This window comes from Chelonoidis abingdonii, chromosome 6 (genome assembly GCF_003597395.2).
Source record: "Chelonoidis abingdonii isolate Lonesome George chromosome 6, CheloAbing_2.0, whole genome shotgun sequence".
NCBI lineage: Eukaryota > Metazoa > Chordata > Testudines > Testudinidae > Chelonoidis > Chelonoidis abingdonii.
The window spans coordinates 6743803-6771633 of record NC_133774.1 but is presented as its reverse complement, the minus strand read 5'-3'; the positions used below and the strand labels follow the sequence as shown (position 1 = coordinate 6771633).

Below are 27831 nucleotides of genomic sequence, written 5' to 3'. Positions count from 1 at the left end.
GGAGTACAGAAATCGATTTAAAGAGCCCTTTATATCGATATAAAGGGCGTTGTAGTGTGGACAGGTACAGCGTTAAATCGATTTAACTCTCTTTAAATCGATTTAAACGCGTAGTGTAGACCAGGCCTTAGTGAACACTGGAGTCTTGTCACTGGGTTCACACAGTGAGTGGGCTACACACATCGTACCACTGATCAAGAAGGATGGGTCATTCTGAAATTGTGGAGATTTAAAGTGACACTGAATCCAGTTTTATGTGCAGATCAGTATCCACCACCTAATATTGAAGATTTGTTTGCTATTCTCAGCTGTGGACAGTGTTCCAGTAAAGTGGATTTGCTCAATGCATGCCTACAAATGGAGATCGATTCAGCATCTCACAAATATCTCAAATCAACAGACAAAAAGGCGTATTTTGTTTCAACAGGTGGCCTTTCAGTATTGCATCAGCACCTGCCATGTTCCAGAAAGTCAAAGGTGAGATTCTGAAGGGACTGAATGGAGTTCAAAGTGCAATTTGGACATCCTTGTTAAAGGGAATAATCAAGAGGATCATCTTCAAAATTTGTATCCTGTCTTGCAGCATTTGGAAGACCATAGACAGAGTACGTCAGACAAATGTGACATTTTTCAAACCTTTAGTTGAACACCTTGTACATGTAATGGATGCCTTGGGTTTAAGGAAATCACCAGAGAAAGAGAAGGTTGTTCTTTAAGTGCCATCACCAGATACATTCATTCTTAGGACTACTTAACTACTATGGTGATTTTCTGCCTAATCTGGTGATGGTATTTGCACCTTTACATGAACTCCTACAAGCAAATTAAAAATGGAAACGGTCTGAAGAGCAAGGCTGGATTGCCATTTAGGCACAGTAAGCACATGCCTAGGGGCGCCTAAAAGTTAAAAGTGGCTTAAAAGTTTTCATTTTTTACAGAAAACACAAAGGTCAACTGTAGGCAAGGGTGGGGGCGCTAAAGGTGATGTGTCTTGGTGTAAATCCAGTTGCTAAAGTTGCTGTGTAAGGTGTAAATCCAGCCCTGCTGAAGAGTGTGAGTGTACATTTAAGGAAGCCAAGAAACTGTTGACATCAGCTGAAGTTCTTATGCATGTTGATGCTTCTCTACCGTTGGAATTGGCTTGTGGTGCTTCACCATATGGAGTGGGTGTGATTCTTTCTCACAGTTTTTTCTAATGACATGGAGAAATCAATTGCCTTTACATCATAAACACTCACTATTCCAGAGAATAACTGCACAAATAGAGCAAGATGCTGTCTCAGCATTAGCTTCAGATTTGGAAGTTGCATAGCCATCTGTGTGGTAGACATTTTACCTTGCTGATGGAGCATCGTCCATTACTTTCAGTTTTTGAACTGAAATGTGGAATTTCATCATTAGCTGCTGCTCATATGCAACAATGGGCACCGCTATTTTCAGCTCATTCCTATACTCTTCAGTGCCATAAAAGGATTCAGCATGGAATGTTTATGGGCTTTCATGCCGACCATGGTAAAGTTCTCGTTGACCCAAAGAAACTTCAGAAAAAGTGTTCTATCTCAATTTGATGGGTAGGTTACCCATCACTAGTACTGACATCAACAGTGAAACTACTATGTATTATGTGCTTTCTCTTGTGAAGGGGATGGTACTACAGGGTACAGTGTTGGATCAAAAAAATCCCCAGTTTACACAATTAATGTCATGTCAACATGAATTATCAGTGAATCGCGGTTATATCTTATGGTGAATGTGAGTGATCATTCCAAAATCACTTCAATCTCAGGTTTTCGAAGCTCTTCACTAAGGTTATCTTGGCATTATGCCAATGAAGGCCATAGCCCAGAGTCTTGTCTGGTAGCTGGAGATTGACAAAGAGACTGACAAAGAGACTGAAGTGCTATGCTACGTGTCAGCAAATTCAGCATGATCATGGTCCAGCTCAGGGCCGTGGCCTCAGTCTCCTTAGACACGTATTTATGTGGACTTTGCTGGACCTTTGGAAGGTTATATGTTTTTGGTCATAGTCAAAATGGCCAGAAGTTTTCAGAATGACTTCTACTACAGCTACTACTGGACATCTTCAGACCTTGTTTGGCCAGTTTGGCTTACTGTTACAGTTGGTGAGTGACAATGGACCTCAACTGTGTTCTGAAGAATTGTAGAGGGTCCTAGCTTCAAATGGAATTCAGCACATATGCTCAGCTCCTTTCCATCCTGCTGCAAACAGACTAGTAGAATTCTTTGTACAAACACTTAAACATGCCTTAAAAGTTAACAAGTCTATTCTGAGTCATCAGCAGAAATTGGACAATTTCTTGCTTGTCTACACAAACACACCACACGCTAACATCTAAGAGTCACCTGCAACTCTTTTCTTGGAGCAATCTTTGTGTACTTGTTGAAACCTGCTACATCCTGATGTTGCCTCACGGGTAGCCAAATCCCAAGCTATGCAAGCTGATTGTCAACATGAGACTCGTCATCATTCTTTTCAAGTTGGAGAATTAGTATGGACTTGCAGCTATGGTTGTGGAGTAAACGGAGTACCTGGAAAACTTGTAAAATGAACAGGACCTGGTACTTTCTGGAAATAACATATGGACTAGTTGCAGCCTCAACTAGTACCCGACTCTGGGGATGGTTCAGTAGGACTTTCTGTTCCTCCAATTGAGTCTCCTTCCATTACAACTCCTAATTTTGATGAGTTTGTGGAAGAAACATTGGTATCAGATCCAGTTGATTCTATACCAGCTCCAGCTGATTTCTTGCCACCAACTTGTCCTGTTGTTCATAACACTGCTGCACCACCATCACCATATTTAGCCCAAAAGAATGAGAAAATCAGTTGTGTGCCTGAAATTAAAAATTGTTTAGTTAGTAAGTTGCTATTCCGGGGCAGAATAATACCTTGCAGTTTAAGAGTCTGCAGTAGTCCACGCAACTTTCAGTTGGGTTATATAGTGTTCCATGTTAGCCATGTAAACGATAATGTATATGTGTTTGGAAAGTTTTTTAAAGTAAGATTTAGAAAGATGATGTCCTGTCCCTTTAAAAGTTTGAGCCCTTCCCCAGTGCAAAGCCTCACTTTCATGTTAGTGTTGCAGCCAGAACAATAAATCCACCACAGCAGACAGCTGTATGTCTGTCAGTTCCCTCTTCCTGTCTATCTCCTTCTCTGCTGGTTCCAGAAGTATAACTGTATCTCCATCACAAACATTATTTTTGTCAGCTAAAGTGTGATATTGACAATACATGCCAAGGTCAGGGCACTGTGAGCTGGTCCTAAAGAAAAGTGAATTAGCAGGGGCAGTAATGCGGACAACCTGAAACTCAAAATAAAGTCAACGTTTAAAGGATTCCAGGTCCCCTTGTGACTTACATCGCTCCGGTCAATTCACAGCACATTTTGGCAGGCTGAAAATGGCCAGATCTTATTATGGCCGTCAGGAAGTTCTTCAGAGTTACTGCAGAACCAGACTGTGAAACAGTATATGGTGGGTGCTAGGAGAGCCCTGCGCGGGACTATTTTTTAAATTCTGTCCCTGTCCCACCTGCTCCCGCATTGTTTCTTGTACTTTTAGCTCTCTCCCAGCCACAAAAATCAGGGATCCCACCAATCCAAGACAGAAAAATTCCCCCATGCTACTAAAAAAATACCATAGTCAGTTAATATATTATATATATATATAAACAGAATTCAGACACAATTTTACCACAAATCTTGTTAAATCATGTAAAAAATGTTTTAGCTCCTGTTATAATAGACATTAAATCTCTTTCTATCCCTTGCTTACACTTAAGTATTAAAAATAGTTGCTTGATATCGCTGAAATTCTATTGGGTGGGGTGGGGTGAGGGATAACTCAGTGGGTTTCTAAACCCAGCATTGTGAGTTCAACCCTTAAGGGGGCCATTTAGGGGCCTGGGGCAAAAGTCTGTCTGGGGATTAATCCTGCTTTGAGCAGGAGGTTGGACTAGATGACCTCCTGAGGTCCCTTCCAACCCTGACATTCTATGAAGACAAGCAATTTAGCATTTTCCTGCAAATTACTGCAGTCTGGTGGTTTTGCCCACTGATCCTACCTGCAACAATGTACATTTTACCCAGTCCCACTATTATGGCAGTGGGTCCTGCCAGACCCACAGGTCTCAATCCCACTGCAGAGCTGTAGTTGCTAGTGCTTAAAAAGTAGCTACAAAGGAAAGGAGCGTAACAAACTCCATGAAATTTACTCTGCTCTGGGAACTGGCAAGAATCTTAATAAGATGATGCAATGAAGCCTCCATCAACATGAGCATCTTCAACTGATGCCCTTATGGTTTTGGAAGGCACATACAATCAGCTGCACTAGAACCGTTTCTCATTCGCACAGTGGCTTCCAGTGGTATATCAAATGCAATAATTGCATATTTGAATTATTCGTGAGGGTGGTAACTGTGACAGATTACAAGTGAATATCAATATTCCAGGCTCTGAAGTATTTGATTCAGATGTAGCACACACCTGAAGACTTCAGGTGTGAACAGGGTCTCCTAGATATCTTTCCTCCTATAGTTGGGGAAAAGGTAGCTTTTATTTCAAGTGGTTCCATTCTTACACGCAGCAGAGCTTCACCCAACCCTCCTGTAAGACTGGATCAAACAATAAACAAGAGGGGGGAACTGGAATGGCAGCCGTTAAGTAGTTCCCAACTGAGCAGCACAATGAATAAGAGCAGAGTGCACGTGCCCCGGAAAGTTAATAGCCATTTTGATAATGGAACCATCTCCTCAGCTAGAGTAAATTGGCAGCTCCACTAAGTCAATGGGGGGGTTAAGTCAATGGAGCTACACCAGTTTACACCAGTTGAGGCCCTGCTTGGCCCAATTATCATTTCAATTCTAAATTACGCTAAAGGGTATTTTAATTATTTACTAATGTTCACTGGGATGTAACATCAGGGTCCTGGCCATTCTATGGGCTTTCCAAAACATCTCTGCATTGACATTTTTACATCCCAATGGATTCTTGCGATTAAGTGAAACACACTTTTAACAGAGCTGAGATACCCATTTCTGAAGTGTGAGCTCAGTCCTTGGCCATCCCTGGAGCTCCTCCAGACACTCAGGTGGCAATTGCTGGAAATCAGATTCCCTGTTCATTGCTGGGGCGGGGTTCCCCCTCCTATTGCAAGTATAGGACCAAACCAATAAAATTAGAGATCTTCCCCACCACACACATAACATAAACTCACTACAGGGCCTGGCAAAGTTGTGGTGGACATTTACCAGCTACCCTGTATTTTACCCCAGCAATGAAAAACAAATGATATTTAAATCGCTCATTAAAAAAAAAAAAAAACAAAAAAAAAACCCTTCTCTCATAGTGAGTTCAGGCACAGAATTTTTCAAGGCTGTCCCACCTTTATTAAAATCACTACAGCGATAATGTGATCACTGTTGTGATCTTTAAGGCCTGATTCATTGCCCAGTTAAGCCAACAGACATCATGTCATTGAGTTCAGTGAGTTTTGGATCAGGTCATCAGATCATGGCTGTAGAATTCTGTAAAAAAAAACAAAATCTTTTTTAAAAGGCTGCATTCCCCCCCAAAAGAAAGAGACTAGACTATTCCTGATTTTTAAGCACTGTCAAACAGAGTGGGCCAGATTGTTTTGTAGCCCATGCAAACCATGGGCTGTAGGTCAGCTAAAATTTAACTCAGGTTGCTGGATAAAACTTTTTCTTCACCCATCTCTGAGGAAGCGCTCCACTCATGTTCAAACTTTGCATTTCATTGATGTCTGTGAAATATAATAAGTATGTGCTTTTCATGCTCTGTTTTCTCCTCTGTGCTTCCTCCTTACATGTCACACATTGCTGTTTCATAGCGGACTGTATGCTGGGGTGGGAGGAAGCAGGGCGAAAAAGCCTTTTTTTCCCTCTTTTTCTTCAAATGTTTTGGAAATTAGCTTTTGGGGAGTAAATTCTTGAAATGTCTATAACATTCCAAACAGGGTTCCTATTATATGATGGAGGTTGCCTGTGCTAGCAGGGAACTAGACTCTATAACCAGGAGGGCCCTTCCATTTCTGTAGCCAAATCTAGGGATTTTAATTTCTTTTGGTTTGGCTTTAGAGCCTTTTATCAGAGGAGTAGCCATGTTAGTCTGGATCTGTAAAAGCAGCAACGAGTCTTGTGGCACCTTATAGACTAACAGACGTATTGGAGCATGAGCTTTTGTGGGTGAATAGCCACTTCGTCAGATGCATGCTCATGCTCCAGTACGTCTGTTAGTCTATAAGGTGCCACAGGACTCTGTGCTGCTTTTAGAGCCTTTGTAATTGAGCATCTTTGTGATTTATGTTTTTTAAGTTCCTCTTTTGAAAGTTTGGTGACACCACCTTTCCTTCCTCAAGACTGCTCAACTTAATTATATTGTGGTCACTGTTATACAGGCACTCCACCATGGTGACTTCTTGAACCAACTCCTGTGTGTAACTGAGAACTAAACTGAGGAGAATCTCTCCACCCGCGTGCACTAGAATTTGCTGGGCTGAATAGCAACCATTGAAGGTGTCGGTATATGTTGGGCCAGATCATCAACGAGTATAAATCAGCCTTTAATGGAGCTATGCTGATTTACACCAGCTGATGACCTGGCCCGGTGTATTTCTAAACCTTTCCTGTTGCATCATTTGACCAGTTTATATGCAGGTAGTTGAAGTCACACATGGTATGCGTTAGTATACCTTGTTGCCTGTCTGATTTCTGTCGACACGCATGATACAACCTTTGGTGGATTGGAAACTGGTAATGTAACCGCACTGGCTTGTTTGTTCTTTATAAAATGGGTTATGTGTTTAGATTAGATAGATAGATAGATCCCTGAACATAAGACATTATTCTAAAGTTTAAAAAGTTCTTAGCACTAAAATCCTGAAACAAAGGCTGGGTGCATCTCCATGTGGAAGATTTCAGAGGGATTTTATCTCTGTTTCCTTTTATTAAAATAGCACCGAACACCTTTACAACACGTAGCTGTTGTAAACAATGTCCCTTTACCTTCCCCAATTAATTTGACCAGGAGTAGGGGAGATGTAAGACCACTCACCAAATAACTTTGCCTATCTTCTCTGGGGTCAGTGTGAAGGAGAATGGGAGGGGGGATATTTATTTTGATTGCTTTGTTACACATTAGAATAAGTGCTATTTGCAGTGACAAAGGAGAAGACTAATCTGGTTGACTGTGCGTCTGTTAAGCACACGAAAGACAGTGATGATGCATGTCCCCCTGCTGCCTAGTGAGCCAGGCATTTACTGTCCATTTAAACAATCGGGAACAAAATGAGTGTGCGTCTTTATTATTTATTTTTACCTGAGATAGCAGAAAGGAAGTGATAGCAATACCATGATGCCACTTCGAACGCGGGCAACAAAGCTGCCGCCGAACGAGCACCAACTGCGTATGGTCACGACCGGAGGCAAGGCATCCGTGTTTGTTTGTGTTGTGTTCCACAGAGTGGCAGGGATCCGTTCCCTATCAAAATAATCCAATTGACCAAAATGATTCATATTAGTGAGCCCATCTGTCTGAGGCCAGAGCAGAACCCTGGTGTTAGTTTAATAAATGACGTTCATTAAACGCAGCTGAAAACATAATCTGCAGAGACTGATGGGGTGAACAGAGCAAAGAATGAGCAAAAGGAGTTAGCAATTATCAGATGTCATTTGTTCTCCTGGTACAGTGGAATTGGGGCTTGTTTGCTGAAATCTTAATTTCATTTAGCTGAGGCGGAATCCATCAGAGAGGCACAGGCTGCCGCTCTGACTGCTGTTTCTCAGGCCCCAGTGGAGAACAGGGCATTTTTCTTTTTCCTAATTTCAGAAAGATGACCTCCAGGTTAGGATGGACAGAAGAGGGCTGTTTGAAGATGCAAGCTACATCTTCACTGCAGAGTCAACCCAGGCACTTAGCCAGGTTTTAGCCCAGAACCCCTCCAATCCACACACAAAACCCTGTGACCTGAGATTAGAGATGACTTAAACCCTGGCTAGCTTATCAGGCTGGAGATAGGGGTTAGAACCCAGGCTCTGCTTTCACACGGTCAAGAACCTACCCACTTTGCAGTGAGAACACAGGCTAAATTACTCAGTCTTCCACCGCCTTCCCACAGTTTCCCCACTCGATGGTCAAGTTCGCTCACAATTGAGGACATTGACTGGGAAAGAAGCCTAGAGTGTCTCAGCATGAAAAACTGTGGGATATACCCCCAGACACACATGGAGGAGAGCAGAAATAGAGCGGACACAGTAATGCAGGTAGGGTTTTGCTGGAGGGACAGTCACTCCGAGGCTAGACTACCCCAGGTGCCATAACCATGACCAACAATACAGGGGAGCCATATCCTCACGACCATGAAATCCAGACAAAGATCCCAAGATCTGAACAGATGGATTAAATGAATGCTCTCTTTGCCACTAAAAATCTGCTTAGCAACGTTGCATATGCTACAGCACAGATAGCAGGGCCAATGCATTATCATGGAGACTCTAGTCCTCTCCCGCAGCTCAGTAACCAGCCTTCATGGGTAGATAGAACCTGATTCCTTGTCAATCATTTACATCAATGCAAAGTGGGTGTGAAAGGCTCCCATTCTGACTTGGTAATGTTGCAGATGCACTTGCATTGGTTTAAACTCTGAGCAGGACAATGGCTACTCCACCCTATAATGTTCACCATTCAGGAGTCATCAGAAGTTATTTATCCTCTCAGCACCTTGGCCCTCCCTCTTTACCTCTCCAAGATACCTGTGCACAGCAGGATTCCGATTTGCACACAGAGCTGGGGGTGCAAATCCTTGACCTCATCTCAGCTGTGGGTCAAGGGGCAAGTTTTCGGCCCTTTTCTGGGTCATGAACCCAAACAGATTGAAAACCATTTGTCTAAGCAAGTGGAGGGATGGAGGCAGCGGAAGCTGTCGGGCCGGCCCTGAAGGAAGGTGGTGCATACTTGGCAAGTAACTTAACGTTCTCGCCTATAACCTTTCTCTGAAATGGCGAAACCCGATGCTCTTAGTGGAGACCAGCGCCTCACCCACTGCTGGCCAGCTGGAAGTGAGCTTTCCAAGAGGACGGATGGGCCACACTTGAGCATGCCCATAGCTATTTGAATGTTCTTCGGTGTGTTCTAGAGAAGTGCAGTGCAGGCTTTTATAGAGGAAGGAGGAGCCGATGACTGCCTTGTGGTAGGTCTAGTAATGGAGCGAATAAGCTTGTATGCCATCAGTGAGGTTCTTTGTTCTGCAGCTTGTCCCTGTAACAGTAGCAGGAGAGTACTCCCGAATTCCCCAGGAATGGTCGAGGAGCCTTGCAGGCGCAAGCCCTTTCCGAGACCAGTCAGTTCTCTGACACAAGCGGTTCCTGTCTGAGTGTAGATGAGATTCATTGTGGTGATAAAGAAGTAAAATTGTACCTCTGTACAGTTACTGTGGGACTTCATCCACAGTAGCCGATAAGCTCACAGATTTCACTCTCTGGGAACTCCACTAGACAGTGAAAGTGCATGAGAAGCACACAACCACCAGCCTCGGGAAAACACATAGTCCGCGGCTCATGGGATAAGTATAGAGTTGGGCCCAGATCCTCTTTAGGTGCCTAATGCCCATTGAAATCAATGGGTATTAGGTGCCTACCTAGCTTTACAACTCTAGTATCTTTCAGCCTCAAAATAGTAGCACCATCATACCTCACAGGGAGGTTGTGAGGGCAAATACAGTAAAGATCATGAGGCTTTCAGAGACCAACAGTCATGGGGGCTAGATAAGTACCATAGAGAGATCTAGGGTGACCAGCTGTCCTGATTTTATAGGGACAGTCCCAATTTTGGGGTCTTTTTCTTATATAGGCACCTTTACCCCCCACCCCGTCCCGATTTTTCACATTTGCTGTCTGGTCACCCTAGATAGATCAGTAAAGTTATTCACATAGGTAAGTGTGTTTGGCATCAGGCCCTAATTCATGACCATTTGTACAGGATGGGATGGAAGGTGCTCCAGAAGTATGAAAGATTCTTGTTATATTCTTCTCAAGCCCATGTTGGAGTTAAAGCCTCATGGGTGAATGAGTATGTTTCAGACACATCACAGAGTGGGTCTTTGACGTTTTGTTTTCTTGTGTTTTTAACCCCAAAATGAATACCATTTAGTAATTAACAGGACTGTGAATGTTCATTGAGCCATCTCACGTTTTCATCAATTTGAAATATTTAGGGCACTAATTTTCACCTTACTGTTTGTAGCTGGAGGTGCCTTCCAGTCTTAGAGCAATTAAAACGAAGCAGGAAATAGTTTTAGGTAATTGCGCTGTCCCCCTTGAAGGTAAATTGAAGCTGCAGGCAGAAAAATAAAATATCAGATGCCGTAATGGGGTGTTGCAAGCAGTAGCATATTCCTGGCTCTGTGATGGTTCGGGCCGGGGGGCTGCTTAGCTGACCAAACCTGGATAGCTCAGGTTTGGGTGCTCAGGAAGTCCCCATGCCCTGGGAAAGATTCCCTTGTGTCTCACAGACAAGAGAGTCTGTGCGTACTGGACTGGGCTGATAGGGCAGGTAATGAGGCATTATGTGGTCCTTTCCTAGCCCTGCCACTGGCCAATCTTGGCAAAAAGTCACTCAGATGACAGTCCATTGTTCCCTGTTCAGAGAGTCCTGGATGGGTGAAGAGCAAAGTGTCACCCCCAAAGAAGGCAAGGCAATTATTAATGGGCCTGTTCCTGTTCCCTGACTCCTGCACTAGCAGGACTGGGTCCATTTGTGCCCCGTTGAAGTCAGTGGGAGTTTTGACATTTACATAGGAAGAGAGCTGGTCCCATACATGCTCCCATTGGAGACAATGGAATCCCTTTCCTCTGCACTCAACCCTACCATCCCTCAGCCCCAGGGCAGAGGCCCTGTAAAGCCCCGAGTCTGCAAGGACAGCCCAGGCAAAAGGCCATTGCGCATGGATACTGCATATGAGAGCTTGGAGGAGAGGCACAAGGTCGGGGGCAGCTGTGTAGGTTTAGGGCAGGAACTGCAGACAAAGCTGCTGCTTTTCTTCATTGTGGACTTGTACATCCAACGCTGTGCACAGACCCACCAGCAACACCCATGACACGTCCACATGTCCCTTCCACTACCTCAGCAATGTGAGCCACAGAGAGCTCCTCCCCTGCAAGCTTAGAGGATGGGGGTCACCTTGTGTAAATCACTTCCCCTTTCACGCCTGGCAAGCTGCTTTGGGCCACTGTATTCCATGTAACTGAATGAGAGCCAGAGTGCCCCAGCTTGTCCAAGGACCACACCCGTGGCCACACACCCCTAGCTGGGGTTCCTGCGGTCAGTGAACGGATCTCTATCAAGTTCCTTGAAATCCTCAGAGCAGTAAAGCTGGGGTGCAGCATCTCTGCCTCTCCCTTAGCAACAACAATAGAATATTAAAGCATCAAGATTTGTAGCATTTTGTGTCAATCCAGAACAAACAAATCAAGAGCAGGTGCTGAGCCACACATCCAGCTTCCCAATTAGAACTGCTTTTCAAGCGTGTGCAGCTTTTTTAAATTAAAATGTTGTCATGGTGCTTGGGAGCTAATGAACTCCCTGATGCCACCTTGATCTAACACCCTGGCATAATAAAGACCCTTATTAGGTGTGGCAGAGCAGCTTCTACATTTCATCTCCTGCCTAGCACTCAGCAGCCATGAAGAGAGTATTGCCCTGGGACTAAACTCTCTGTTTGCCGTGAGACACAAAAGCAGGACCCTTTCTACCCGTCCCCGCCAGGCTACCCAGGTGGATGTTCAAGATCTGTGGTACTTTGCAAAAATAGGAGCTGTTCCAGCCCACATGACTAAGGCTGGGTGAGGCCAGCTGCTGACTGCTGCCTGCTTTCTAGTCCCTCCAGTACCATTCACCTAGGCAATCCATGCAGCCGCTGCAATTCCTTTTGCCTGTATGGTCACTGCTGACATGCTGCCGCATACAATTGCGACAGTCTCTGTGGGCCATGCATAAGTAGCATCTTTGGGGCGCTTGGGGAAACCATGAGTGAGGAAACATGCACTGCCTTCCACACCAACTGATTTTGCATGAGATGGGGAATGCTGGCTGTGGGCCGGGACACTGTTCCCACTGCTGGGCCATTCCACAGGGGAGTGACTGGGGTACGTGGCACTCCTAAGCTCCTGCTTCCTCATCTGGAAGTGCCCACACATGGCATGACACTCATACATTGGACAGGCCTGTCAGGCCTGCATGGAGCTGAGCTGAGGTCTCTCACAGCCAGCCTTTTTCAGCCTGTCCTGGCTCTGGGTTCAGGAGGCCTCTCTACTCCCCCTACTGGTGACAGGTTCAAGCCCTACCTCTCCATAGCCCTTCTTCTAAATGCCTCCCCACACCAACGAAACAGCTGACCGTGATGCCCTCCCACACCAACAAAGCAGGTTGACCAAGGACAGTTATTGTAATTTTTTTGACCATCTCCAAGCGTAACATAATTAAGTAAAAAAAAAAATGCCCAGAACATCCCCACAAAGGATGTAGGGTTACTTGAGATCTGTGGATGAAAGCCATTATAGATATTATTATCAGCTTTAATTTACCAATGGGGAAACTGAGGCAAAGAGGGCAACTGTCTTGCCCAAGGACACAGAGTGGTAGTATTAGAACGCCAGAGGTTGGGTTTTCATCACCTGACTAAGCGCACTAGATTTAGCATTAATGTTCATGTGTGGCTGTATCTGTGTAATTGTCTGTCTCGCTATGGCGCTGACCAGGAAACAACATTTCAGTGTCAATTTTCCAGGTTTTGGAAATTGTTTTCAGACAAGATGAAAATGTTCACAGGTCTGGAATCCCTCAATATGTTGTTCTGAAAACCCTAAAAGATGGTGTGTCAAAGCACAATATGCTCCCTGACGCAGCCAGGCTGGGAGTTGGGGCTTGCACACTTCCCCAACTCCTAGGCCCGTTTGTTTCCTGGGCTGGCCGAAGCCCAAGGCAGCTCGCTTCCCAGCTTGCCCAACTCACTGAAGTTGGGGAGCCAAGGCACCAGCCCCCCAGGAGTCAGACAGCCTAGGAGCCCTGAGGTCCCTGACACCAAAGCACTCTGCATGGAGGGCTGCCCTGGAAAGCTGGGGATTGCCAACAGCCTATCCAGCATGGAATCCTGCCCGTGTTCCATGTGACGTTCATCAAAATCAGCAAATTCCAAAGAAAACAACGTTTCATTGGCATTTTTCTGACCATCTCTAAGATAGATGGTAGACTGTAGCCCTATGGGGGGAGAGTGTACATATATATTTTGCATACATGTGCATATACAGGTATATAAATGTACACACACACCCATCTTTATTGTAGCCTTGTCCTTAATTTGTTAAAAATGAATCTTCTGTCAAAAAAAACCTATTGTGTTTTTAAATAACAGCTCTCACCTTGCACATGTAACCCTTCTGCCCCTCTGAGTTGGCAGCAATAAGGGCTGGGTTCAGTATCCAGGGGTTCCGTTTCAGTAACACAATGCATAACCGTCTCGAGCCCCCACCCAGTGACCCAGGACACTTACATACCATACCCTCCTGGACGCTTCTAGGAGGCAATACTTCCCCTCTCGCAAGCACGGAGTCTGAGTGTAGCAAAACCTTTTTAATAAAGGAAGGAATCAATGCGGCATCCCTCTGGAGAAACACCACAAACAGAGTTATAACACAAACCATAAACAAAAACCCACGCCCCAAGTACATTTGACAATGTCCTTTTCCCTTTAGGGTCTTAAGTCCAATCAACCAAAGTCCAACCAACCCAAAAGTCTCTGCGTCATATGCCACCCCAGAATTCAGCAGTCTTACTAGTAGAGGTCCCTCCCCCCAGCCTGATGAAAAGGGCACGTTACGGGTCCAGGCCAACTCCCTGCATTCCGTGGGTTCTCTTCCGCCTTTCCATGAACTGCTCCGCCCTACCAACCGCTCCACTTCTGCTCCTCCAGCTGTCCTCACAAACTGGCTCCGCTCCACCAGCTTCCCCCGTGAGCTGCTCCAGTTGTCCCTGCAAACTGCTCGGCTCCCTCACTCCGTGGGGGCCACCTCCACCCATTCCCAAGCTACTCCACTCTGCCAGCTGGCCTCGCTCCACCAGCTGTTCCCGTGGTCCGCTCCAGGCCATCTCCACAACTGCTCCAACTCCGCCAGCTGCTCTGTTCTGCCAGTTAGCTTCAGGCTCCCCCACTAGTTGCACATACTCAGTGTTCTCAGCCTCAGTAATTTCAGCTCTTTTGTTGATTTCAGCTCTAGTGATCTTCAGCACATAGTTAGGGGAGCCCCAGTGCTTAGGGGCACCATTTCCAACGCGAGGTCAGCTCAGTAATTCTGTAACTAGGATTCTTAAAGGACTAAAAATCAAAACTCTGACATTTCACAGTGAGGAAGAGAATGGAACAATGGTGCCTCTGGCTCCACCAAGGCAACTGCACCACCAGGCAAGAAATGCCCCCAACCTCTCTTCAATTCAGCTGCATTTTGAAAGGAACCCATGTCCCTTGTCTAGCAATTACCACCCAAACTGTAGTTGAGTCATTCTGTCACCAAAAGCAGTCCCACAGCTCCCCATTCACACAATCAGGGTGACAGACTTTTTTTTTCCTCCTGCCCCAATAACAAAGCCATTGGGGATCCCAGAGCTGTTAAAAATCACCATCCCAAGCTGCTGTGGGCTTATGCTAAGTTGGAGAGGTGGATGCCAATGCAAATCTTTCCACACCCTTTGAGATTCTTGACATTTTTTCCACACTCCATACAATTCACCACCAGGTGTCAGGATACAGCTCATCCTGACTCTGCTTACACACACAAGACCAGGTGAGGTGCTAACATCCATTATAGTCTGGTGGAAATGGCCAGTCGCCATGAAATGGTGACCTAGGACTTAACACTGGGATTGGGACCCCTCTGCCACACCGGCCTACCCCCAATCAGACACACCTGCTTTGTCCCACGCTGTGCTATGGCCATTCAAGAGCTTTTGGCAAGTGTGTAACACCTCAGCTGCTTTGCCAGTGGCGAGACAAGGAGTAGAGCACAGCTAGCCTGGTCAAGCCGAGTTTGGGGGCTGGGAGGGTGACAATAAGGCACCAGCATCAGAAAGAAACGTCCCAGGAGAGCGAAATTGCTACAGGAAATCAGAGAAAAGACAAAACAGGTGTAGCGATAGGCCAGGAGAGTGTGAGAGCTTGGGGTGTAATGAACCAAATATTGCTTCCCTCCGCCCCTCCCCAAAGCAACAGCTATAAAGAACCGTCACGCAGGAGAAAATGTAATTTTCCCCCGCTTGAACATGCAACACACCAGTGCTTGGGTTGTTGGTTTGTCTCCCCTCCCCCCCAAACCCACCCCGGACAATATTTTATAGCTACAGCCTCACAGGCAGTCAATATTTGCATATATTATATTTACACATATAGCATGTGCATGTACATTTCTCTCTCTCTCTCTCTCTCTCATACACACACACACAAAACTCTCATTTCCAAAAGCTATGGGCTTGCAGTGGAGTCTTTGGACCCTGTATATCTGAATGGGGCTGTGTAGCTGGGAGTATGATGTTTAGCTGCATGTGTGTGTATGGTGTGGTATAAAAGTTGTAGCAGCAGTACTTGGGATGGGCCCAGTGCTAATAAAGCAGCGTGGTGCCAGTCATAGGGTGTTGTCTGTTTGGTAGAGGAGATGCCAGCAGCCTGTGCATCAGTTCAGGGCAGCGGCCCCGTGCAGACGGGACACTGTGAAAGCAGCAGGTGGAGCGGTTTGTCTGAGGCGATGACCAAAGGGGGCCAGCTGGCCTCTCCGGCATGGCAAAAGCAGCTCTTCCTTAGATGGTAAACGCTGTGGGGGCAAAGACCATGTCTACCTCTCTGTTTGTACCACACCTAGCATAATAGGGCCCCCACCTCGCTCATAAATATTCAATACTGACAAGAACGGTCCTCCTCAATTGAAGTCAGTGGGAGTTTTGCCCTTGACTTCAAAGGGAGCAAATCATAAACCTGGATTTAACAGCAGTCCATAGGAGATGGTGTAGTCCTAAGCGCGGGCACGGCAGAGGGGCCCTGGTTCTACATCCAGGCCGATATGAGTCTGCCATGGCAAGAAACCCAAGTCCATTCTGTAGAGTAAACGTGCTTGACCATCCCTGAGAGTAAGAACTGCAGAGTGCTTTTGTGTTACTACTGGGTTGAAGGAATCTGCATAAAAAGCAAGAAAGGGGTGGGGAGGAGAGGGGGGCTGTTCCGATACAAGCTACTTCCTCCATCAACTTTAACATCCTGCAGTCTTTACTCAGGCAAAACTCCCACTGAGTTGAACATAACACCCACCATGACTTCCCCTCACTAGCAGGACCGATGAGTGCAGCTTCAGAGTCTCCCTCGCAGCTTGCACACTGAGCCCCATGCATGCTGGGACAGGACTTGGGGCATTTTGTGTGGGCTGCGTGAGGACTCAGCCCAGGTAAGATTCGCCCACCGCAGGGGCCATGCACCATTTCAGTGGGAAACTGGACTTTTAAACCACCTTTCCGCCCCCCGCCCTGCTGCCCCTGTGGTCTGCTGCAGAAACACCCACTCGGATCTCAAGCCTACCCTAGACATCACCTCTGTCTGAGCAGGGCCCTGACCTCCAATGACAGTGCTGTGCCAGGGCCCATCCAGCGCTTTCAAAGCAGCGCATATGTATTCAAGGATATCAAGGAAACATGTAAAATAATAATGGGGTCTAAATGCTCCTGGAGCCCTCATACCAGAAGTTGCCCATCATTCCTACGGGACCCCTGATAGGTTCTAGTCCTTCCGACCCTCCTGTAGGGGTGGGTCCCCCTGGGATCAAAGGTAAGGGCCATTTCTTATATCAAAAGGAAGCTGTGGTAATTCCTTCATGGAGTAGAACTCAACCCCCTAACCCACAATGCTACACAGAACATTCCCACATACAGTACAACGTGGTCTCCAAAGATACCGCCTGGGGTTGGAATAGCTGTCACACTGTCTTGTGCTGGGTGTGAATTTCACCTAATAGTGTGGCTGTGGCCAATAAAGCGTAGCCAGTGGCCACCCTTGAAAGTTCTCCAGTGGTGCCTTTAATGTGCTGTGTCCTCTCCCACAGCAGAGTCCAGGCAATACCGGGGAGGGAAGCTGCAGTAACAAAGAGAGCTAGAAATGTTTTTAGGGTCACCGCTGTAATCACACACAATCCAGCTGTGGCTCAGGGCCCTGATAAAAGACATCCTTAGTAACTAGGGACTCAACAGTCGATGAGAATATTGCCAAAGGGCTGCTGGAAAAGACTTCACAGTAGAGGCTTGGCAGGTGCGAGACTACAGGGCGTCGTTGGCCTTAGCCTGTTCTGTGGAGGCACACTCCGGCTCGCGTTCTAGCTGTCAGAGATGCCTTGCACCATCACTCCTTGTAGCCGTCTCCAAGGACGCAAGGCGTGCACTCCTTCTCACTTTGTAACTAAGTCTCACAAGTCCCAAAGGCCCCATTTCTGTATCAGGCTGTATCCCTGTCTTCAAAACCCTAACATCTTTATTCATGAATGGGATGGCTTATCTCTGAGCCATACTCAGCGCTTTTATCTGCTCCCAGAGAAGTGAACTGCTTATTAAATAGATTTGGTTGATTTTTATTTGAATGCATTTGTTTGTTTTTTCAGTGAGTTTTAATCATTTATACATGTATAGGTGTGTGTATACATATATATGTATAGGTATGTGTGTATATATATGTGTATATATATATATATATGTATATATTTGTTGTCACATTCACGTCTGAAATTTTAGTCTAAAGGCAGAGGTACTATGCTTGTCATTCCAAAGTTGACACACAGTGGCTGCCTATTCCATCCATTAGGGTAGGTTGGTGTGGTCATGTCGGGCCCAGGTTACTAGAGAGACAACATGGGAGAGGTACTAGCTTTTATTGGCTCACCTTCTGTTGGTAAATGAGACAAGCTTTTGAGCATACACAGAGCTTGTCTTCGGGTCTGGCACGCCGAGTACCTATCCCAGACCTGAAGAAGCACCCTGTATAAGCTCAAATGCTTGGCTCTTTCACCAACAGACACTGGGCCAATAAAAGATATTACATCACCCACCAGGTCTCGCTGTATATTAGGGGAAACTTCTCAGCTAACATGTTGGACTAGAGTAGCCCTGCAAAGAGGGCAGGCTAATCCCAGGCATTGACCAGCTTCTCAGAGTCCCAATCCAGCCCCTGCTGCTGCGTGTGGGCTGTGTTGGGTCAGCCTTTCCCCTCTGCTCCAGCTTAGCCACACTGTCCAGCATGTTTGGCGGACGAAAGGAGATGTAAGGGTATGTCTTCACTACTTGCCGGATGGGCAGACAGCAATCAATCCAGGGGGATCAATTTATTGTGTCTAGTTTAGATGCAATAAATTGACCCCCTGAGCGCTCTCCCGTTGACTCCTGTACTCCAGGACCATGAGCGGCGCAGGCGATGGGGGAGGGGCAGCAATCGACTCACCGCAGTGAAGACACCGTGGTAAGTCGATCTAAGTACGTTGACTTCAGCTATGTTATTCACGTAGCTGAAGTTGCGTAACTTAGCTCGATCCTGCCTCCCTCCCCAGTGTACACCAGGGCTAAGCCTCAGTTCAGCACTCCTGACCTTGCAGTACCTGCTCTCCCCTACTGGTGTTACTCACAATACAGGTGCAAGCCCTAAGAGATACAGTGACTCCTTACAGCTTTTTATTCTGCTGCATGTCTATGAGAATTCACCAGCTGGCCCGGTGTGACTGGTGCTGACTTTTTAATGGTGACTGTGGAGCGTGAGATTCAGCAGCCCTACTACAGTCCCTGAGGGTGAGGTCTCATGCACCAGCACTAACGGGAGGTTTATTTTAGTGCTACTCTCTTTCTGTCGCACAAACAGAGCTGAACCGCAATCCTGCCTGGTGCATACATTCGCCTCTCTACTAGGCATCCTCCAAACACAAGTTCAGATTCAAATTTTGAGCTTGCAAGATCCAGGGGTTTTGGTCGGCCGATGGTAGTGACACAGACTAGATGAAACCAGTGTAACAGCAGCAATCCATGCAGTTACTCCAGATTTACCTTGCTGTAAAAGAGAGCAGAGTCTGGCTGCTGGAGCCAAATCCAGAGTTTGGATCCTGGGTTTTGTTCAGGGCCATCTCTCTGCTGGATAACATAAACCCTTCCCCTTGCCAGCACACACAGTTTGGCTTTGAACGAAAGCCAATGGAAAGAAGCCTCTCTGGCCTGCTTGCGTGACTTCAGAACTAGAGTCTAACACAATGTTCTTGTGACAAATCAATGTGCAGTGAAATTTCAATGATGTGCAGTGACTTTTCAGGACTAGGCACGCTGGTGAGAAATCAACCCGCCAATGAGATGGGAAGCAAACACCTGAAGTACAGTAGTTCTAGCTGTTGGCTGAGCCCACTACTTTATGTTTCATTGTGTGCAGTGACTTTTAGGGACTTGATCCTTGCAGTGCTCATTCAGGCAAAACTCCCAGAGCAAGTTAAAGGCAGTTTTGCCTGGTGAGGACTGCAGAGTCAGGAGGATATGGGCAGTCCAGGGGCATTTTGCCTGAGGGAAGATGTGGGATCAGACCTGTAGGTAGAATTTTGGATTTTTTAGGCCATATCAAAACAGGGAAGTAAATTCACATACCACACCAGCTGGGCTGCTGTTCTGAGCATCTCATCCTACAACCTCTTAAAGGGACAGACACTAGTTATTTTTTCCTCAATAACCAAAGCAGTGCCTCTTCTTTTACTCCAGCACCCCTTCAGCTTTTCAGATGCAAACAGAGCAGCTGAGAACCTGATCCAGAGCCCATTGAAGTCAACAGAAAGGCTCCAATGTTCTTTGAATCAACCCCTTACTGAAGAGCCACTTCCCAGGAGTTTGCGGGGAGGGGTGGCACGGAGAAAGAACAAAACCACTGCAGTTGGCAGCAAATGTATTTTCCAGACGCAAACCGACCTGTGTGTGCTCTCATCCATTCAGTCCATGCTCTCCTCAGCAGCCACTGCATAACATTTTGTTACTGTTCACTGTTGTTCATGTGTCCACATAAACTGTGTGTAGTATGTCTTTGTCCCCTGCTAGGCCTCCACCATGATTTTTTTTCCCTCTTTCTTTCGTTTCATTTTCTTTCTTCTTTTGCTTTTATCGTTTAATTGCAAGTATTTTCACTAGAGCTTTTTGACTGATGCTGTTTGGTACTTTTTATTATTATTATTTTTATATATATCTTCTTCCCCCACCTTTCCCTTTTTCCACACTATATATAAATATATATATATATAAAAAAAATCTTTTCTTCTTTTGTCATTCAATCAAATTCCAACAAAACCAACCAAGAGCCAGTCAAATCCACCACAGTCTCGAGCTGAGCTAGGAAAAAAGTTCACGTAATGACATGAAAGTGGAGAATACAGTCCCCCAGTCCGTAAGTTCAAATCAACTCGAAGTTGAAAGTGTGACATGATGGCGTCATGTAACAAGCTAAGAATTGGTTGCATGACATGCCGTCAAGTTTCGTGCAGGTGCCGTGATTGAAGCATTTTTCTTGGATGTTGTATCAGTTGATGATTGGCCAGTCATGATCACATGTGCCTTTTTTGACTTTGTGCTGCCACAATTTCTTGCTGTGCTCATTTTCGTTTTGTTTGGTGCTTGCAGTGGTTTCTTTATTTGTCGTTTTATTTCTCGTCAGCGTTTTATGCTTCTTTAGATGTCACATAGAAGGAAAAAAAAAGATGGATTCCTAATTCTTTAGAAAATGGGATTGTTATAACTGTACAGATATTTTACAAAAAAAAATGAAAAAAGAAAATGCGTGGTTGATTTTTTTGCACTTGAAAAATATTGTGATTTTATTTATTTTTTTCCGGAGAATTGGGGGCCTTTTTCAATTGATGCTTTTTTTTTTCCTTTAGGATATTTCAAATCACTCTCCAAAATTAAAAAAAAAGTAAAAATACCAACAGTAGTTTAAAAACTGTAGCTATCCAACCAAACGCAACCTAGAGGAAAGCCCGCGGCCTCTTGTGTGCCTTTTCAAGAATTCCTAATTCTAAGGTTCCACATTACAGCCACTCCTGACAAATTATTTGTTTGGGGTAAGGGAGGGATTGTTTTGAGGGGAAAAAAATAATCCTGATCAAAAAGCAAAATGCATCTTTTTGTTTACAACTGAAAAAGGGTCCTTGACGAGTGTTTTTTTATTTTTTTATTCTATTATTCTTATTATTTTTGGTGTTGTAATTGTTTAGACTGCTGTGTACGGTTTGCTGTTTGTTGAACCAACAGTGTGAAAAACCTGCCAGCATGGATTGATATTCCGCATGACACTTTTCCACCAGAGTGGACCTTTTGCAGTTTCTAAGTTTCTTGATGTGATAAATCACCCAGTGTATAAGAAGAACCTGCTTGCTAGAAAGAGATAAGAGCTAATCCGTAATGATTAAGCATCCTACTTAAATGTCAAGTCTAGTCGGATCATGATTAAATTTTTTTAAATAACTTTTTTATTTAAGAAATGTTAGCTTTACTAGTTTTTTCAAAAAGTTCATTCCAACTGATTTTTTTTCTTTTACCTCCCATGAATTGCCTGTTCAAAGTGTTACTTTCTGACATTCACAAAGGAATATACATTAATGACAGCTATTTCTCCATGGAAAGTTCATATATCATCATATACAGCACACAGTTAAAATTTAGAGCAATTTTTCCTAGAGCCTTCACACACTAGAAAGTCCAGCCAAGCAAGATTGTGATCTGGCTTTTTCTTTTAAGTGCCACTTTACAAAGTATATATCTGCACATAGATATAGATGTGAGTATATATATTTATATAGATATATATCACTATTATTAAAAATGCAGAAGCAGCAATTGTATTTTTCTTTATCATGATCTTGACTGCCTTGCTCGCTTTGGGTCTGAGCCAATTCCCAGTGAAGTCCATAAGAATTTTGCATTGACTTTAGTGGGAGCACACCTCAAAAACAAACTCCAGAGCAAGAGCTCAGTTCTGTTTCCATTGAATCTGAGAACAAAACACATTCACTTTCAACGGGAGTAGGATTAGGCCCAAAAGAACAGGCTTTTTTTTTTTTTTTTAATTTAAAGGGCCTTTTTTTATTCATTTACTTTGCCTTTTTAGTTTAATTTGCAATGATCTTCTTCATTTTTTTAGGGCAGCAGCTGAATGGGCCACACTTAGAAAAAAAATATATATATATATATTTAAAAAAAACAGGAACTGTTGGATTACACCTTTGACATATCAGCAAATATCAATCAAGCTGAAGACTTCAGACTTATTCTCTCTTTGATTGTTTAGACCGTAACATTTCTTCAAGAAAAGTATCACGTCTGCTGACTTCGAAGGACACAGGCTGGAAACAAACAAAAATTAATAAATAAATCAGAACAGGAACAAGATCAACCAGGATTTCTGAAGAGACATTGATATCACCACAGCGGCTTTTCTCCAAACAGGAAATGCAAACCTGGATACGGACAAAGGAGTGCCTGTTTGCCACCAAGGATGCGGCTACCATGTTGACCCCATGGTAATGGTCACTGAGCATCTTTATCTGTCATTCCTTAGCTATATAGGGACCAAAGGACAAAACTTTTTATCGCAGACTTGTAGCTGTATGTAAAATATGGAAGTTCTTTGCTTTTCTCTGAGCTGTTCCTAAAACAGTTTTTGAGAGCAATTATAAGAAATATGTAAAAATTAAAAAAAATGCTTAAATGCTTTTAAAATGGCAAGATAATAGTTCTTTGATACTTTGGGAGGTTCTTTGGTTATACATTAATTAGAATCTATGAAACTTTCATATGGTTTTCTGTATAATACGTAAGGATCGCGCTGCTCAAAGCAGGTAAGATGACGTCTGTGAAAAGCAAAAAAAAAAAGTAAAGTAAATAAATAAAAAGGCATAGCCAAGAGAAAAGAAAGATGGTTGATAGTAAAAAACAAAAAAAAAAGGTTTGTAAATGCTTCTAACTCTCCCTGTTTAAAATCCTAATAGTTGTACAGAATTTAAAAAAAAGAAAAAACCTTTAAAATACCTATATAATAGAAAAAAAAATTAGACAACAAAAAGCAAAAAAAAAATACTACATAGAAGTTAGCGTTAATGCTAAAAACAAAGATGTTGTAGAATTGTAATTTTTGTAGAGTTTAGACTGAGCATAAATTCCTACTCTCTGCCAATTGCTGTTGGATGCTGTTATTTATCGAGGAGAAAAAGAAGAGAAATGGCTATTTTGGCAGCTTTTTTAACTGCAAGCATTCCAGCTATTAACAAAAATAAACAAACGAAACTCCATTCTTGTAGACAATGCAAACGGGAAACAAAACAGCTGTCTTTTTATCAAATGTAGTTCTAACTTGAACAACAAAACACAGCTATATGCTTCATGTCTTCATGATCTGCTGTCTGCAAATTCCCATCATCCTACGCTTCAGTAGCTTCCATATTTGCTCTAGAAACCTTCAGAGCAAGGGGTTAGCCTAGAACCTTAATCTTAAAAAAGAAAAAGAACATTAAAAAAATAAAAAACAACATAAAAAAACAATCTCTTTGAAGAATTTCTGAAACTGTTTACAAGGAATTTTGAAAAACAGGGGGATGTTTAAAAAAAAGATGCTGGCTCTGTTTTTCTGTAAATAAATTTGCATATTTTGTAGGACTTTTAATTGTAATGATAGAGAAAAAAACAAGGAAAACTATTTAATGAAAGCACGATATTTATCTTTGGTAAATGACTTTAGATCAGTTAAAAATAAGACATTGCTTTAAAAAACTGAATCAGAAAAAACAATGAATTATTTAAGAACACATATATTTTAAAGTATATCATATTTATTATAATTTATTTCCACTGGATTCAGACTTGATTTACATCATTCTCGCTCGTTTTAGTTGAACTAAGAAGAGTGTGATGATTATTTCTGATTCTTCATTTGAATCTTACTTTGTTTTAATTGGTTTTGGGTTGGTTTTTGTTTGTTTTTTAAATAACAATGTTATGGTTATCTTGGCCTTTTTTTAACACCTTATTGGGTCTGATCTTACTGCCCTTACTCTGGCAAAACTCCCACTGGGTGACAGACAGCAGGTGTTTCATCTGAGTAAGGGCAGCAGAAACGAGCCCACAGCCAGGACGTACAGATGTGTAATGCAGCTGCAGTTCCATACAACTGCTCTTTCACTCTCAATTCCCTAAAACTCCTTGTAATCTTCTGTAATTATTGAATGACGCTTTCCAGCTTAGCCCTAAATAAAGCACAGTTTAAAAAAAAAAGCCATGTTCTTTACTTCTTGATGGCTTTCCTTAATGTGTTTGCTTTGAGAACAAAATGAATCTATTTCGACTTTTTCATTAATATACATTGTTTAAGTATCAGAACAAATCCCTTTGTTATATAAAACATATCTCATTGGACTGAATTAATGACATGGTTTCATTTAATGTCTGCTTGATATTCCACGGTGGTTTACCTTAAACCTGGTAGGTTAGAACATCAAATAATGGTACATACAAATTAGAGGCATTGCCGTTCCTATTTGAAGCCTGTTGTTTAATTCACACTTATGGTTTTTTCATGCTGATGAGGACAGGGGCTAAAGCTCAGGACTTTGCTCCTTTTGCTGCCTTGGGATAATGGTGTGAAACTTACCAGGCTCTGAGAATGAGGCTCAGTTTTTCTCAGAGCAGCCCTCACATCTCTGCTTTTGAATGATTTTTAATGCTAGCTACAGACCAGCACATGGCAGAGTTTCGGGAGATCTGCATTCTTTTCCTGGCTCTCCCAGCGGCCTGTGGACTTGGACAAGTTGCACCCTGATGGCTCCATTTATAAACGGGACTCGTGCGGCTTACCCAGGCTTTATGCTCTATGGAGGCAATGAGAATGTATAAGTAGAAAGTGGTGTTTTTCACCACTAATAGCTATTGATGGGTCCTGTTATTTACAGGAAAGAAACCAATGAAACTGGAGGGAGATGAGAGATCTATTCAGGGATGTGGAAAGGGTTGGTTATTTTCTCCTCAGATGAAGATGAATGCACAGCGCATTAGAACAAACACAGGTTCCAGCTCTGCCTCCTGGTGCAGAGGACATCATGCTATGGCAGGCGGGGTCAGGGTAATAAGCTATGAAGCCTTTCACCACTCTGATCACTGGCGCAAAACCAATTCAGGTGGGAAGTACGTGAGTGGGACTCAGTCTCTAGTGAGACAGCGGCTGCATTAGAGAGCCCATCAGTGCAACCGGCAGGCTTGACACAGAGAGAGAGAGAGAAGATCCCAGCCTGGGCTCAATAGTATAAGTCCTTATGTGATGGCCCCCAGAGCCAAGGCTCTGCAACTGAGGCTGTGACAATTCATATCCGTTGTGGCTCAGCTCAGAGTGGGACCTATAAGACACACTCACCAGTAGGTGACGCTTGTGAGTGGCCTTAGTGCAGGACACTCAAGGAAGGGCCCCTTGGCAATCAGCTTCTTCTCCCTTTTCCTGCTTAAAGGCCTGCACCCGGTTGTCATCACTGCTGCACAGCTGTGTGGATACAGATGGTAAATGGAAGCAGGTTCCTATCCATAATCAGCAGCTGGCCGCCTCGCCTTCAGACACTGATCAGTCTGAGAATGGAAGAGGGGAATCACACAGACTCTGAAACATGCTATTAACAAACGTGGGGAAACTTTAGTTCAGCTGGTGAGACCTGGAACAACAAAGGAGGCACTACAGATCATTGCCCCTCTTCAATCCCTTTTTCCTCAGGGGAGGGATAGCCAGGGCTGACTCCAGGCACCAGCCAAGCAAGCTCGTGCTTGGGGCAGCAGATTCTACGGGGCAGCTTCCACCCAATCCTAGAGGGGCACAGCCGACCTTTGTTTTTTTTGGTTCGCCGCTCTGGCCGCCCTGTAGGGGGCGGTGGCATGGAGGAGGGGAGCGCCCTGCTGGGAGCCGGCTGCGCGCTCCACCTGCAGCAAGCCCAGCAGCCCATGTCCTTCCTTCCCCGCCAACCAGAGCGGCACAGAGCCCGCCCGGCAGGTGGCATGGCAGGAGGGGCCGAGTGGTGAGCGCCCTGGCTGAAGGAAGCCCTGGCCACCCCCTTGTCACTCTCTCCCCCACTCCCTCCCCATCCCCCCTGCTAGCCAGGGCACATCTGCAGCGCAGGGAGTCCTGTTGGCCGAAAGTTTGCACCCTGGGTCCAGACACCCTGCAGGTTTATTTATTTATTTGTTTCTCCGCTCCAGCCGTCCCACTGGTGTGGGGTTGGGGGGGGGTGGTGTGGGGGGGGTTGGGGGGAGTTGCTTGCTTGAGGCAGCAAAAGAGCCCAAGCTGGCCCTGGGGATAGCTCAGTGGTTTGAGCATTGGCCTGCTAAACCCATGGTTGAGTTCTTGAGGGGGCCACTTAGAGATCTGGGGCNGCAGCAAAAGAGCCCAAGCTGGCCCTGGGGATAGCTCAGTGGTTTGAGCATTAACCTGCTAAACCCAGGGTTGTGAGTTCAATCCTTGAGGGGGCCATTTAGGGATCTGGGCCAAAAATCTGTCTGGGGATTGGTCTTGCTTTGAGCAGGAGATTGGACTAGATGACCTCCTGAGGGCCCTTCCAACCCTGATATTCCATGATCTTTCCAATGCTATGGATCACCTCTGCCCCCAACCCCAGCTCTCTGACTTCCCAGTCTCCTACTCTCTCTTACCCATGCACACACCCCTCACATCACTTTGGACACTGCATGTTATGTAATTATATAACAGCTCCATCCAAGTCAGTCAGTCTCTTTATCCCGGAGTGTCTAAGCCAGAGGTGGACAAACTACAGCCCATGGGCCAGATCTGGCCCTCAAACTCCCACTCAGAAGTGGGGTCTGGGGCTTGTCACGCTCCAATGGGGAGCAGAGTTGGGAGGGGCGCTCCACGTAGTTCCCAGAAGCAGCAGCATGTCCCTGCTCCAGCTCCTACACATAAGGGCAGCTAGGGGGCTCCGCTCTGCATGCTGCACCTGCCCCAAGTACTGCCCCCACAGTTCCCATTGGCTGGGAACCACTGCCAATGTGAGCTGCAAGGGCAATGTCTGCAGAAGGGGCAGCGTGTAGAGCCGCCTGGCTGCACCGCTGCATAGGAGCCCAAGAAGAGACATGCCGCTGCTTGAGGTAAGCGCTGCACAGAGCCTGCACTGCCAAGCCTCTCCCCACACTTCTGCCCTGGCCCTGATCCCCCTCTCACCATCCGAACCCCTCAATCCCAGACTGGAGCACCCTCCTACACCACTCATCCCCCATCCCACCCAGAGCCCACAACCCCAGCTGGATCCTGCACCCCTTCCCACACCCCAACCCCCACCTCAGCCCTGATTCCCTTCCTGCCCTCCAAAGTCCCAGCCCAGAGCACCCTCCTACACCCCAAACTACTCATTCCCAGCCCCACCCCAGAGCCTGCACCCCCAGCCAGAGACCTCACCTCCCCCACACACACCCCACTCCCCTGCCCCAGCCCAGAGCCCCCTTCCACACCCTGAACTCCTCATTTCTGGCTCCTCTCTGGAGCCCACACCCCCAACCAGAGCCCTCACCCTCTCCCACACACCAACCCCAACTTTGGCCCACCGTACAATTTCTATTCCCCGATGTGGCCTTCGGACCAAAAAGTTTGTCCACCCCTGGTCTAACCCACAACAAGAATTGGCCTTTGGGACAAAGTGAGTAAAGTCATTGCCATTTGAGCGTGAAACTGA

General features: G+C 45.1%; 1 protein-coding gene across 11 annotated transcripts in view; it reads left to right on the top strand.

Annotated features, from left to right (window-relative positions):
* Positions 1–23013, top strand: part of CELF4 (CUGBP Elav-like family member 4) — an 866187-nt gene extending 843174 nt beyond the window's left edge. For 8 of the 11 annotated variants that reach the window (XR_012656054.1, XR_012656051.1, XR_012656059.1 and 5 more), the window contains exons 13-14: positions 20423–20510; positions 22263–23013. The gene's annotated coding sequence lies outside the window, so the exon portion shown is untranslated. The remainder of the gene's footprint in view (positions 1–20422; positions 20511–22262) is intronic. The other 3 variants (XR_012656052.1, XM_032779828.2, XM_032779827.2) reach the window with 3 other exon arrangements.
* The last annotated feature ends 4818 nt before the right edge of the window (positions 23014–27831 follow it).